This window comes from Acromyrmex echinatior, chromosome 6 (assembly GCF_024713525.1).
Source record: "Acromyrmex echinatior isolate Ae372 chromosome 6, ASM2471352v2, whole genome shotgun sequence".
Taxonomy (NCBI): domain Eukaryota; kingdom Metazoa; phylum Arthropoda; class Insecta; order Hymenoptera; family Formicidae; genus Acromyrmex; species Acromyrmex echinatior.
Window position 1 is genome coordinate 1,876,543 of NC_141857.1, and position 15,658 is coordinate 1,892,200.

Genomic DNA, 15,658 nt, shown 5'->3' on the forward strand with positions numbered 1-15,658 from the left:
TACAATTCACTTGGACTGCTCAGGGAGTTTTTTAAAGGATTTTTTTGGGATTAAAATATCTGAAAAAATTTTGATATAATTTTTTCAACATTTAAAAATACTACTATCTTCTAAATTTTAGACATCTGTTTTTACGATAATGTGATAATTGACTTATAGGATATAATTTGATTACATTTATGTACTATGTACCATATATTATTTAAATTGTTAATCAAGTTTTGTAATATGCTGAGTTATATTTATAATTAATGAATAACTTTTAGCACACACACACACACACACACACACACACACAGAACAAGAAAACATCTGTCTAAAAATTAATAATTAATTGAAAGTTTAACTTAACATATAATGAAGTTTTATGAGTGATTTAAATAATATGATACATAAACCTAAATGTCGCAATGTGATCAAATTATCCCAAGTCAGTTACAAATTATCATGAAAACGGTTATTTAGAACCTAACTCTAGATGAACATTTACACATTTTAAGCGTCATTTAATGCATTGCAATCTTAGAATATACATATGTTCTAAGATTGCAAAGCTCTATAGATAATATAATATAACGCATGAATGAATCGACAATAGATTTGGTATCTCTCTTCTCGACGAAAATATATAAACGAGCTCAAAAGTATCAAAATCTTCCCTCTCTTTTTAATACATCAAAAGAGAAGTCTCTTCTAGTTTGCTATAAATGATCTTTCGTGATCATTTGTCCTTACTTGCCTACTCTCGATCCGACTTTATACATCGCTAAATTGCGAGTCGATCCTATCGAGAACCAAGTTTTCGCATGTGCACACGACGATATGTGAAAACAAGAACGATGGTTTCCAGAACTAGCGAGAGTAAGATCTGAATAAGGAAGGGAAAGGTGGAAGTCTTGCGATTCTACGAGAAGGCCTGGAAACGAACGAGAGAGACACGATCTTGCGAAGGAAACTTAGCACATACGAGATAGAACATGGTGCATCCACCGGCGACGGTGGATGGATGCTGACGGGGACGAGAGTGCGGTGGCGGGCAAGCTGGCAGGTAGGTTACGTATGAACGGAACTAACGTATGAGGTTGGAGCGTGGCCAGCCACTATTTTACACGAGCAACTGAGGCCGGTCCGGCAGCTACCCGGTGGTCAAGTAACCCCTGCTGACCAATGGACCAACCGGATAACCTATGCTACCTAACCCGTCCACTGGAAGTATGCTTATAGTATATGCTCGGTCTCGAGATTTCGACAACGAACGATAGCCGTTCCTCTCGCGTAGCAATTTCAGCGAGCGATTGTTTCTATCCCGCAGAGGTCTTCTCAATTTCATTGAATGTTTACTCTATATTGGTTGATGTGAAATCGGAGCATCGTTTTATTGGTCTGCTTAATGCTTGCGAACATGATGTTTGATAAGGTTTCTATCGTTTTCTCATCACGAATAGAATGGCACAATCAAATAAAGAAAGGCACTGACATTTTTCTGTATTTAAGAATTATGTGAATTTCTTCAACACATCGATTCTTTCTTTTTTAATAAATTACATTATTTTAGTATATGTATTATGTAGTGTAATAATGGTTTATTATAACAAAAATTACGAATAAGTTTCGAATTTAGATTCTCGCTGATTAATTTGTGAAATATGCGACGTTTTAAACTTCTAGTTTCTCTTCATATTTGAGGATGGCTAACTTTCTCATTGAGATCTATACAACTTCAAGCTAGTCATACTAATTACTATAGGAAACAATAAATAATAATAAGTACAAGAACTTTGTCTATCTATGTCTTTTGATATCTAGAATTAAATATCCTATATATTATATTGTATTATATCATATTACGAAGAACCTGATAACTAATTGGTTTCCCAGTTGTCGCGATGAGTAAAATAAATGCTATTTTTTGGAATCCATTTAAGAAACAAAACACCGGATTTTGGCATTCTTTCACGAGACAATCTAGTGACATGGCACATCGTTCGACCGATTACACAGCACAAAATTCCTCTCGTACATCGACCTCTTGCCAAAAGAAGCATCATCCCGATCACCCTGCTCCGCCTCCACTCTGTATTCGTTCCGCGCGATTTATAGCTACGATTTATCCCCGAGGAATTCTCTTCTTCGATCAACGGCGACATATCGACGACGATGCGGCCTGCTGTGGTTCGTTTCGAGATTGGAGGTCGTGGCGGGAGGTCAAAGAAATCACGGAGCGTACAAAACCGTGAGTACAAGTAGAGAATGGAGGAAAGAAGACTGTCATGATCGTCCATTGGAGCGGGACGCATTCTGTCATTTGACGACGCATGCATCATCATTTATGCCACTTGACTCGGGTGATCGAACGTGACACAGCCGAAGTTCGTTCGTTCCCTCGCAACGGACTCTCCGGATTGCGCACGTACGTTTCTTGCGTGTACGTTTCTCTCCTCGTGCGAAGCGAACGTAGGATTCGCGTGTTCCACGGAGAGTTTTAATATCTAAGGTCGGGACTGAAGGCGCAGTCGGGACGAGCTTCCCAAGATGGGCGAGGAGTTCCGGCGAGACGGACGGGAACTATCGACAATGCTTGACGCTCCCGCGCGCCTGGTCCATGGGAATGGGAACGGGAAAGGCGTCAACTCGTCCCCGCGTCCGCGGTTCCAAGACGGCTCATTGCAGATGCAGAAATGCGAGATTCCTTATAACCGCTCTTCGCCGTGAGATATTAAACCTCGGTATTCCTCTCGGCTCTCGATTCTCCCTTTCCATCCCTCTTGTATCATCTAACCTGATACCGCGTATTCCTCTTGTTTTCCTTCTGAATCTCCTCGTTCCGCGGCAACCGCTTGTTCTCTCAATAAGAGCGTTCCGATAGAAGCTCTCCGCCGAGGCTTCCGTTTATTTGGGAATTTGCGGTGCTCCGATTTCGCGTGTACCCGACTGACGCTGCGATATATGTTTGTGCTTCTCTCGAATCGTCTGGTGTTTCGCGTTGATAGCTATTTTATTCCATTCAATATTCTTCCGTCTGATTACGATCGCTGCAACGAAACGTTGTGCTTTCGTCACGGTAACGCGAGCTGTATTGCCCATTTCGCGGCAATTCCATCGCTTCTAAAATGCGAGACGCTCGAAATAATACATTATTACTTTTTTAAAATGAGACAGCGGAAAGACATAATTCTAAAGTATAATGGAAATGATATACCGGCATTGATAACAAGATTTAGTAGCGCTTCAATTTTATATTTTTCCATTTTATATACAATAATTATTTCTCTCATCTGATCTCTCAAATGAATGAAAGAGTATATATAAAAAAATAAAATTGAAATATAGTCGATTAAATTCAATTCATGAAAAACGTATGTAAAATACACAAATTTATTATCATGTAAAGATGAATTTTTTTAAATAGGATTATACTACAAAACAATTTTATTGAAGTATTTAATTTTGCAAGATACAGAAAATAATTTTGTTAAGCCAACAAAATAATTACCTACGTAAGAAAGTCAAGCAATATTACAAACAATTTTGACGTTCAGGCAACTAACTTGGACATCATATAACCCAATCATTTTGATGACCCAACAAAATTTTTACATCTTTATCCAACTAAATCTTTAGACATCTCAGCAAAATCATTTTTTCCTTTTTACTTCACTTTAATTATTATATTATACGGACTGATTTTTATAACAAGCATCGTATCGATAAAAGCATTAACGCACTCTCAGAATAACATATGCTTCCCGCAACGTCCTTACAAGAACCCTCGTTATGCATGGACGTCGCGTAAATGTTGCGAAAGAGATTATCTGCCGTTCTCGATGTAGACGCCAGGATAAACTCGATCCCGTAGATTCAATTTTATTCCATCACATAAGACTCGCTTATCGATTTACCAGAGAACGTTCCGTAAAGCCTGCACCGGATTTTCAACTGGAAGCCCGTCGCGTGTAAAATATCATGGCCCTCTCACGCGCGCGAACATTATTTGTCAGACGTGCCGACGATAGGGTCTCGAATCTCGCGGGCGTTTCGTCACGAGCGTTGATCGCGTCGCACAATGGACGTGCGAATGGCATTATGATAATATTAGACTACGGGGGTAAGCGTACATCCAGGATGATGGATGGCCTTTAAGGTCGGATACGCGGGTAATACCTGGCCCGGCATTGTCGCCAGGCTAATTTCTCTCACGTTGACGTAAAAAAAAAAAGAAAGAAAGAAAAAAAATGTAATAAGGACCGAATCCGGAGGAGATAACCCCCGACGTGTCGATTGACGAGCCTGGCAGGCACAATAGCCACCGCGACGCTCGCGTGTGCGTGTACACCCCCGCTTACACGCGCACACGCGCGTCTTAATGTCCCTCGATATATCATAACCGCGGGGGCGCGTTCATGGTTGCCTGTCGACCTCACCTCACCGCGGGGAAGATTCCAACGACGGGATATATCTGACGAAGATGAATAACGTGTTTAGCGATACGTCGATACGCAAATACGAGCAGTGTGTGTACGCCTCGTCTTGCACGTCTTCCACATGATGCCTTTGAATTGGCGGAGACGGACGTACAACGTCCGTGCCTCTCGCTGGGCATGATCGAGGACCAACGTTTCTTGATTCGTAGCGGAACGTAATGAGACGTAAAGGGCGATTTGTATCCCGTAATCGTTCGCATAATATGAATCCTGTGGCATAATCATTTTTTAAAGCGACACGTTAAGAGTATATTGCATGTTTTTGTGCGAAATACGAGCTTGAAATTTCAAAATTTCTGAATATGTAGCATATCAATTCATACAGAATTATTTTAGTATTTATAAAGATCCAGCTTGACTGGTAAGGTCTTTTATTTTCGATTCATTGTCACATTACAGTCTTATAAGACACTTTGTATTGTTCAAGATTTTTATTTGAGAATCTTTGGTTTGCTATGTCGACAGACCTAGACGACGTCCATTGTACTCTCGCTGAAATCGCTGACGACTGAGTCGTTCACTAAAATAGGCTATAAAAAGGAACTGCGTATGTTTGTCCCTATAACTGATACACGTCTTCGAAATTTATTGACGAAATAAATAAACGTTCGTTTGTTTTTAATAGTTGGGTTCGTCCTGTTCAGAATTGTGGTCGCACCGAGCTATTCATGCAAACCGACACGGCGAAACCGCATCGGCAATAATTCGGAGCAATATTCGAGTTTACGTGCAGCTACGACTGACACGAGGAACGCCATTATGTCGTCTGCGAGGTGACAATTACTCCGAAGCGTAATTAAACGTTCGTTTTAAGGGGTTTCTCTAGCTGTCTTTGACGTATACGCATTTATAATAGACGTATTATAAACGTTTTATAGAGACAAATTTATGAAACTAGAGAAGTTTTACTTTTAGAATTGTAGAAAGGCATTTCTCAACCGAATCACAATTCTTTTAATTTTGATGAGAATTGAATAAAAGTTTAAAAATAAAGGCACAGTATAGTGAATTAAATTGTTGATAAAAATAAGCTTATTTTTTAAAATAAAAATTAGAATTTATTTAAAAAAATTTCATTTCAAAAATATATTATACCTAGACAGTGTTACAATAAAATTTTAACACTCCCCCTTTGTGAAAAGGGATCGTTTAACAGATTTATCAGGTGGATTCTTTTATCGCAAATATCAAGCAGATGATCCCTATAAATTTAGGAATGCTTTCATCCGCGCGAAATCTTTCGTTCATGTTCAAGCAATCGTTTACGACGATGCACTACGATAGTGGGCACCTGTCTAGGAAAGCTAGTTTACGCTCGAAGTATAACGTCTCGATAATAAAACTTTGTAGGGGAATCTCTATAGTGGAGCTGGGTGGCTACGAGCAAGCTTTTATTCCGCCACTCGAAGACCGCGTCGATATATCGCCGTCGCGTCATAGCGCGATATAAATGAAATTACGTCGAAACTGTTCCGGGATAGAGCCGTGTAAAACGGTATCGTGGCGATTTGGCGCGTTACGCCCGACAACAAAATGCCGCCTATCGCCTCCGGGCGACGTAAAATCATGGGGACCGTGATACTCTTCGCCCTCGTATCCTCCGCAAAGTAATGAAGCAGAAACTCTAGCGATGAATAGTTACACCCCTTTGGTGGATGCGAGACGAGCTGCTTCTTTGAATTATTGCCGACTAACGCAATGCGTAAGAACGCAGAGAACGAGACTCTCTTTTATCTTAACGGCGATGCTACGCTGGATATATCCCATTAGATTTGGCTCATCAATCACCTTCTCGGATTGTTTTCAGCTTTTGTAGCGATCCATCCCCGGCATTGCGGGCCACCGTCGCGAATAGATAAAACGTGAAGGGAAAAATTTGTGCTCTAGCCAGAGAAATTATCGTAACGATGTTATCTTTTGCGAATATCTCTTGAAAACAACAATGTACATGTAATAAAAGTAAGTAATTAAATTTTAAGAATATATCAGATGTATTGGCTCTGCAATAAAAGTGATTGGAATTGGAAAACTTTATACTTTTCGTATAAAAATAAATACGAACAGTTCATAATAAAGTTAATATATACTTAATATTGTAATACAATTTTATAACTTTAATAAAAATGTTCTCATCTTAATTATATATATATTTTTTAAAAGCATGTCTATATACTTATTAAAATAATTTTTGATTCACATTTTAAATCGCTGTCAAAATATTTTTTATACTACTTTCAAGCACCATATAGAAAAAATATCTAGTTTTTTTAACAATTTTTTAATTTAATTAAAAAATGCGTGTAGTACACACATAATTCTTAATCTCACTTTAACTATCTATGAAATGTGCATTGTTAAATTTATCATATTTGAACCCAATTTGAACTGTTTTAAACCATTTGATTCCATTGTTTTAATCTAAAATAATGATATATTGAGGAACAGTGGTTATTAATTAGATTAAATTTGACATTAATTAGCAGTGGTAAATTAGATTAAATTTGATGCTATAGATTTAACAATGTAATATATTTTTTATATAGACGTAATAGATAATTCTATATATTTTTAACATTATCTATACTGTTTTTTTTTTTTAATAATTAAACGAGAGATATATTATAACTATTATGCGATTAGTCGTATGAAATAGTAAATTTATCAAAGCGTTTGTGGAAGATAGTTTTTTTGCTTCTTTCTGTGTATATCAACCACGAGTAACCGTTTCCCTGGGTAACCCGTTAAGATAGTGCAGTGTCGCCGAGGAATATCAAAAGGAATATACTTAATATTAAATATCAAGATACAAATCTTGGCCTTTAAGTAGATGCCAGGCGTCTTATCGACGTCGGTTCAAAGACTGTTCAGTTTTGTTCCTTTGGTCGGTTCCCTTTTCACGAAGGCAAAGCCCGCGCTCGACCATCCTCTGTTTTCTGCGTCTCATCCCTATTTATACTCCTCACTCTTCCTCTTTTTAGTCCCAGTCTTCTGTCGCTCGTCAGTCTTCTAATTAGCAAGGACGTAGATTTCGTCGAGCTACCGAGAATTCCGAGAGGTTTCTTAAAGCAGCGGCACTGCTGTGGTTCGCTCGCAATATACAATGTTTCACCAGGAAGAGACAGGTTCTTTCATATGCAACCTCTTGATATTTAATCCCAGGCGATCCTTCATTCGCGAGAGATCCTTGGAGCATCGCCAGCAAACCGGCATCTCTTTCGCATGCCACTAATTTTGCTCCAGCTGGTAGAAAAATCACAAAATAATGTAATCGACGTGTTAATGAAATCCCCAAACAGCCACGCCCATCACTTGGCTCCAAATATTCTTACAAGGCATTCCCGTCTTTGTCTTCTTTTTTTTTGCTTTCTCTGTAAGACAGATCAAATAGAGACAGAGCGAAAGGGTAGCGAAAAGAGAACGGACGGTGAAAGAGACTGTAGAGGGCGGACTCGACTTAACTTCGTTACTTACCGTCATTATGGCCCGATAAAAAGTGTACAACCCCGCGGGCGCCATAATCCCTAGCTGTATTAATATTAGGAAATGAGGAAACGAGGTGGCTCTTTTAAATTTAATCTCTTAATAAGATCATTCGTCAACGAGCCGCGAGCGATGAAGTAGCTGGGATTATTTTTAATCATCTCGCACCCCCGCCCATCCCCCGCACCATCGTAACCTTTATTAACGGCGGCTTAAGAACCCGGGGGCCGCATCTGTTTCTCTTCCGCAATTTACACTCTCCTCGGTGTTTCGTGATATCGCGCGAAAATGCCGGGTTATGGTCTTACTTAATTGTGGCTTGTATATACGTTCACTGAACTATTTTAAGATAGGCAAGTGATGATACGTTTACATTAATAGAAATTAAATACGACATATATCATAGTATTATTCTAGTCATACATTAAATTATTAATAAAATGTGGTTAAGCATAGCGTTCAATTACAGAACAATTATTTGCTAACAGCCGCGGATGAAATTGATTTTAATGATTGATAAATCGGCTTATAATGCGGCATTATAATTTTGAAACTGGATACTTACAATTATTCCACAAATTAATACAGAAGCGATGCGACCTATTAATATTTCTGTTATTATTATTACTACTATCATTATTATGGTTAACATTATTATTATTATTATTATTATTGCAGACGTTAATATTATATGCGAAATTGATTTCCCGGAAGTTAAATTTGTTTTTCCCCTTTTTTTTCAGTTCCACGCATCCGATACGTCCAGATCGACTTAAACCTTTGCGAATATCCCGTCTGCGCCTATTCCGACTGTGATTTCGTTTCGGTTAACAGGCAATAGCTTTGAAAGTCGCTTAAGACGAGCCGGTGGCATCCAAGCAAGCTCGGGTGGCACCCAAGTTGAGCTTCTGATTAAATAAAACGTGTCTGATATGGTGGATTTAATTTAGAAAGGCCCGCGAGGGGACGGCGGATGGAAGACGAGTTGTGGGTGTAGGCGTCGGAAGAGGCACTTTGCTTTAGGTTTCGCAAGCTTTCTCCGAATAAATTGAAAATGATTGCCGAGACGGTCCTGGATCGAACGCCTCGAATGAATGGTTGCCCCTCGGGGCGATGAATACCCAGGGACGAGCTCCGTTGCTTGGAGAGTTCTCGAAATAGCGTCGTCAAGCTGACTAAATACGTACTTTATTTGCCTTTTAATTTTTCACCACGGTCCACGTTTATTCCAATATAACTCGCCGTTTACTTATTAAATGTTTTTTTCATGAAAGAAGTTTACTTTTGTTTTAGAAAAACTTTCTTAATAAATCGTATAACGGGATTATTCTTATATCCATTACGTAACGTTGATTCTTTTTAAATTTTAAGCACGATCAAATGCTGTTCTTTCTTCTATAAATATCCAAAAAAAAAGAGCAGTAGAATTATAACGCTGTCTTAAAATAACATAAAACTATCTAATAATTATATCTAATAATTATATTATGTGACGTCTAATAATGTAGAAAATTGTATATTGAATTACGAAACCGCAGCACAGCACTTGAAACGTTCTTGTACCGATACGTCTCGGAAAACACTATAAACCGATGCGAGGTAAAATAAATAATTAATCGCGAGAGCGCTGGGGTGATTGCCTGGCTCAGTGGTAGTAGAGCAACACGTTAAATTAACCAATATGCGAATAGTTGGCTCCAGCGCACATTGCCAGGACGAGTTATGGCGCCGCCGGTGTAGAACCAGACGGGCCGCACTGCGGTTTTCCGGATAATCAAGTGCGAAACAATCGGTGCTCCATCGAAATTCGCTGCGGACGCGAGCTATACTTGTCTGCGGAAAACGCGTTCCATCTACCGGGACCAGATTCTCTCTGCCTTGCGGCCGCGCAGCTTAACGGCCATAGGATACTTCAGATAGTTAGGCAAACTGTAAAACAATTCAGCGCTCCGTACATCCGGTCGGCTTCCGAAACCTCTCTCGTCTCCACGTTAACCTTTTTCGCACTTGCTTCTATCCATCGGAATAGTTTGTCCTCGCTTTAATCTACCTCGTTTAATCGCGCCCGCTGTCGTAATCATGTGCTCTAGAAAGTGCAAAACTGTGCAAACTGCGAATAAAATTGCAACCACTGCATATTATAAATTCAAGATCCAATATGAGATCATTAAGCTCGCAACATATCAAGATCGGAATTTAATAAGAATAATAATTAGAAACATAACTTTTCCCTCTCTTTCCACTCAGGGAGAAACTATTTTGTAGGTTTCAATCATATTCCTATTAATAAATAAATTTATAGATATCGCGAAGATTCAATGAAATGTTGGACTACGAAGGATGAAATATCTTTTTATTTTAATTTTTATCTTAGAGGATATATTTTTCTTTGAAATACGTATCTTTAAAATACTTTGTTACATGGAGAGAATTTTCTCTTAAAATTTACTCTCAAAATATAGTTGTGGTACAATATAATATTTTAAAGATTTTTACCATGCACTTTAGTAAAATTAATCAAATTTACTTTGTATTTTGTTGTAGTTTTCTTAATAAATGAGAGAGATTTATATAAAATTCTTCGAAATTACAATATTATTCCATGATTATTATATTTTCAGGATAAACTAAGAAATAATTCTCTCCGTGTACGACAAATAATTCTACTCGCTTCTTAAAAACTTCCAACAAAATGAAGATGCTAAAAATGTATTCAGTAAACAGTAACAATAATAATATAATATCAATGTTATAATTTCACATTTAATAATGTAATTGACGTAATTGTACAATATATGTCACATTACATTTACATTGTCCAGTATGGAATTATAACATTGTAATGTTACTGTTAGTTGATATTTACTTGATAATAAGCGCATAGATGTAATAAGAACAGATTGCACATTCTTATAAAATTGTCACAGTCGGTTTAGAAAGAGTGAGGTAGCTTGAAGTATTTCTCTCCCTCTCTCTTTCTTTAAAGTATTGAATTGAAGAGAGATACTGATAGAGTTAAAGAAAAAGATGTTGATTTGTTCATTTCTGTCGTATGTTCGATGGAGCACAGAAGCTAAAAAAAGATCAGGGAATGCTCAATATCTATAACCTCTATGGAGACGCAGTAGGTACTTACAGAACTTCGATTATCGATTAGAAGTGCCATATATTCGAACCAAATAGCAGCAGCAGCAGCAGTAGCAGCAACAGCAGTAGATTCTTCTCGCACCTTTACAGAACGAAGATATTGCGAAAAACAGATATGGAAAAAGAAAAAGTGAGACATCCGTGCCACATTAGATGCAGTTGGAGTGTCACTGGAGGACCAGGAAATATCGTTGGTTGGGAAACTCACCTTTTTCTGCCGTCTCAAGTCGAAGCTTGAATTTTATACACGGGAATATAACTTTCCTTACGTACGTGAATTTGCCTAGCTAGCACCGTCTCGAAATCGTCAACGGAAGTTGTGCGGAAGTACCGCGAAGGAACGAACACGCCTTGCCTATCGATCAGCAATTTCTTGGAACGCGATCACCTGCGATTTGCTTGCTTGGCAGGCTCGGATTAAGATCACACTCGAGTATTCCTCCTTTTCCCTGATTTCCGAGGGTGTGGAACTACGTAATTAAGTCGTAAATTCGTCAACAAAATCACGTTAAATACGTATAATTGAATGAACCGTTAATATTTTTCGTACGCAGTAGTTGGTATAATGTAAACAGCGCTCGGTGAAAAGCATGGGAAGGGGAAGGGGTCGCGCGACGAAAAGCGGTGGGTCGCGCGGCGCGGTGGTCGACTACGTCATCACTTTGGTATTCGCTCGGCAACTTCGCAGTGAGACGGACGTGTGTGGCGTGAGTCGCTCCGATTGTCGCGTATTAATTTACGAAAATGAGATATTCACGAACGCGAATTGATGATTAATTACGTAAGGATGCCTAAATAGTAATGTCGTTCAAAACTAAGGTGTGTATGCAGAGTTATATCTCAATCTTTATTACTCTCTTTGATGATTTACATTCAAATAAAGATTAATAAGTTATACATTCTTGAAATACAGATTAAACGCAAACATTTTTTGAAATTATAAAACAATTTGGACTAAATATAATAATGGATATAAATAGAAATATCATATTATACATTTACAGATATATTAATTAGATATCTAAGGGCGGTATTCATAATCCGTTTCTTATTTCAAGACTGTCTTAAGTAATGTCTTAAGACGCTAATAAGGATCTCTGATTCGTGACTTCTTAAAATTGTAAAAGACGGTCTTGAATATAACCTCTGATTATGAATACCGGCCTAAAATATAGTTGAGTTGTGTGCGTAACGAATTCAAGAAGTAAAATGTAAATCGTATAATAAAGCATCGTGTAATATTCATCGAAGAAAAAATTAAAACGTAATGAGTAAATTATTTTACCGATTTTGTAATAGGCGTTAACATTAATATTTCGACCGTTGGCGCGTGATCTTTGGTTGGGCTTGGTTGATCTTGTCGTTTCGAAGTTTCGCTGTGAAATCGTTCTTTTGCACTTCTCCGTTACCACGGGAAGGCCGATAAATAACGACATACCTAGGCCGGATTACTTATCGGGCTTTGATAAGTTCGCAACTAATTACGGGCCGGAAAGTTGGAGTTGCCGGTGAATTCATGTGTCTATGTGCAGTGCGAATAGCTGCTTCGAGAGTTTTGATTATTTCTTCGGTTAATATAGCAAAGCTTGGCGAGCATGTACAGCCTTTACGAAGAGATACATCTACGTGGCTAAAGAAGACATGACACTTGCTGTCGTTCCTTAACAGCCGAGCTGGTCATTAAGCCGAGGAGATAATCGTGTAGCAAGTTCATTACATTAGCTAAAGCTTTGCGATTAAATCCAACAGAAATCTAGCTTGTTCAGTTTCGAAAGAAAAATGCTACAGCGACGGAAATGTAGTTTGTGATTCTAACACGGCGACTCTATTTTCAATCGTTAGAAAATATACGCACACGGCGAATGAGTACTCTCTTTAGCTTTCATTGTGATATTACAGTAATAGGCAAGCAGGTCACTAATCGACATTGAAGCACGAGAATGGAGTAAATTGTGTCATCCGGCGGCGTTGTTTTCAACTGGCGGTCACGCGAATTAGGAACTCCGGAAATCTGCAAATGGCTCTAATTGGTTTTCCTCGGGAAACGAGAGGAACCTAATTTTGCTAATTTCTCGATAGTCGGCGAACTCGCAGCTTTCCATGCTCTCCTCGTTTCACGATTATTAAGTATTCATATACAACTTTTTACTTATGTTCTGCTGCTAATTTTAAAGCAGAATTCCTTATATCATAAATCAATAGATATCTAATTATTAAACCTCGACTATTGCAACTAATCTTAGTCTTAATTTTTTTTTAATTAAAATTATTTTATTTCTAATAAGTAACATCATTCTAATATTTTTATTTTGCCTGAAACACAATTCTTGTTTTTCACCATTAAATGATAATAGAATAATCAAGAATGATTTTCATTACGTTGTGGCGTTTCAATAACGAATATAATTACGTACTTTTTTAGTATTGCATTACGAGGTTTAGAAGGATAGGGTTTCCACGGATAATTTGACCGGAATTGAAATATCGTATTTCACATTTTGATGATTGGCATCACCGTGCTGACACGGCCTGATATGATAACGCTAATAACAGATTTCGGCATATTGATGTCGGTCTCTATTGCAAACAAGAGTATCAGTTTACGTATCATGTAATATGAAAGTCGAGATCGGAAACGCCAACTGAATACGCGCGCGACATTTAACGAAAATTCTTGAATTCACAATTATATCGGACGTGAATTGAATCTCGCAGTAGCGGCACCCATTGAGCACCGGTTGTAATATTCTCGAATCAGCTGAGGTCGGCAGAAACGTTTTGAAGCCAAACGATATTATCCTGTTTGTTTTCCGTCTGTGTTTGCGCCACGACCACAAATTGGCGTTTCGATGTCGGCTTTTCAATCGTCAAAAATCCAATCGACGCAGAAGCGTAATAGAACTTTGATACATATACGTGTCCCTTTAATTATTTTATACAAATTCAGCCTTATCTAATTCTGCAAATCTCTTTTAAACAAATTCGCTGATCATAGAAACGAGATGAAAGTACAGATTTCGCGTGTCAATTTGATACTTTATGGCGAAGATATTGCGCGATAAGCTACACCGATTGATTCACCGTACCTGCTCGCGTTCCAACGTTCCATTTTCAAAATGAAATTTATTGTTATTACCCGATAGCGTTTACGCGAGCAATACGATGGCTTATCTGGATAATGAGGACCGTTCAAAAATGGCCACGTAACCTGTTCATCTTGCATTCTTCGTGCTGAGATACTGAATACTCGACTGAGATCGGGGTCTTATCGTTGCGATAAAACCGCGAAGGGCGACAGCACCAATTTGCAATATTTTCATGTTAACTGTGCGACAGGATGTGATATCCAGCGTGAATCGTTTCTGCAAGCGTCCACAGTGATGTAGATCTCGAGGCTAAATATAAAAGCCAGCAGCAATGACAGTATAATGAGATCAAGACAGAGTCAGAAGCCATTTAGATTAATTCTAGTCAAGACCTCATTATTATAAAGCAAGTATTAAATGTTTTTGTGTTCTATAGTTTTAAACAATATTGGAAATATTAGGAATTTAATTATTTTGACTCTCTTCAAAATTACTGCTATGCAACTTAAATTTTTTTAGATTAATGTCCTATCATTTGACATATACCCGACCAGAAATTTATCCAAGGATTTTAGCAAGTCCTAATCAGGTTGACCTTATTTCATTATCCTGATAAGATAAGTTTATCAGGACTTGATCAGTCATGTAACGTAGCACAATAGTCGGATCCTCATCCAGATAATTTCATCAGATCCTTATCAGATCCTTATCAGGACCTGACAATAAAATAAGGTCAACTTAGCTAGGACCTGCTAAAATTACTGGATTTCTAAATCGGGAATTATTCAAATGTTATTAATTTAGCATCACATCCCAAAAGAGGCAAAAAAACATTTATTTCAGAGATTCAGAAGGCACATTCTGAAGGATAATCTCTACCCTATCTCTCTATTTTTATAATCTCTAGGAGATTATCCAAATTGATTTGCATATGCCTTCTTATAGAATTTCAGGACGTTTTCTTCCTACGAGAAACCCATCTATCTTGTAGCATGGCTGCGTATTAGAAACGAGATCAATTATACTCAAACCTAACGAAAATCTTCTTTATAGGTATACCTTATTCAGGATTATCTTAGGTCAACCAAATCTTATAACATATATCTTTATAAAGGTCAATCATACTCAAACCTGATGAGAACCTTATTAGATGTATCTCATTTAAGATTACCTTACGTCAATCAAATTAAGTTCTTTATAATATATAAGATTAACCTGAACACAAATTCTAGTCAGATAGTTTGATTTTTTCGTAATTTAAAGGCCACAAAATGGGCTTTTGAAGTAATTCTTTTGCACAGATGGACAGATAGATCAACATGTGAAATTATAAAGTAGTATGTTACGCTGCACTATTTAATAAGACTACACTAAATTAGGTTTATTAGGATTATTCGAATTTAGATTATTCGAGAAATTAGGTTATTCAAGGATTATTCAACACAAAAAATAAGAAGAAAACGC

At 37.8% G+C, this 15,658-nt stretch overlaps 1 long non-coding RNA gene across 2 annotated transcripts in view; it reads left to right on the top strand.

Moving 5' to 3' along the window:
- The window catches only part of LOC147909261 (uncharacterized), a 417,661-nt gene that overhangs the window by 320,101 nt on the left and 81,902 nt on the right, over window positions 1-15,658 (top strand). The gene's annotated exons all lie outside the window — the stretch shown is intronic.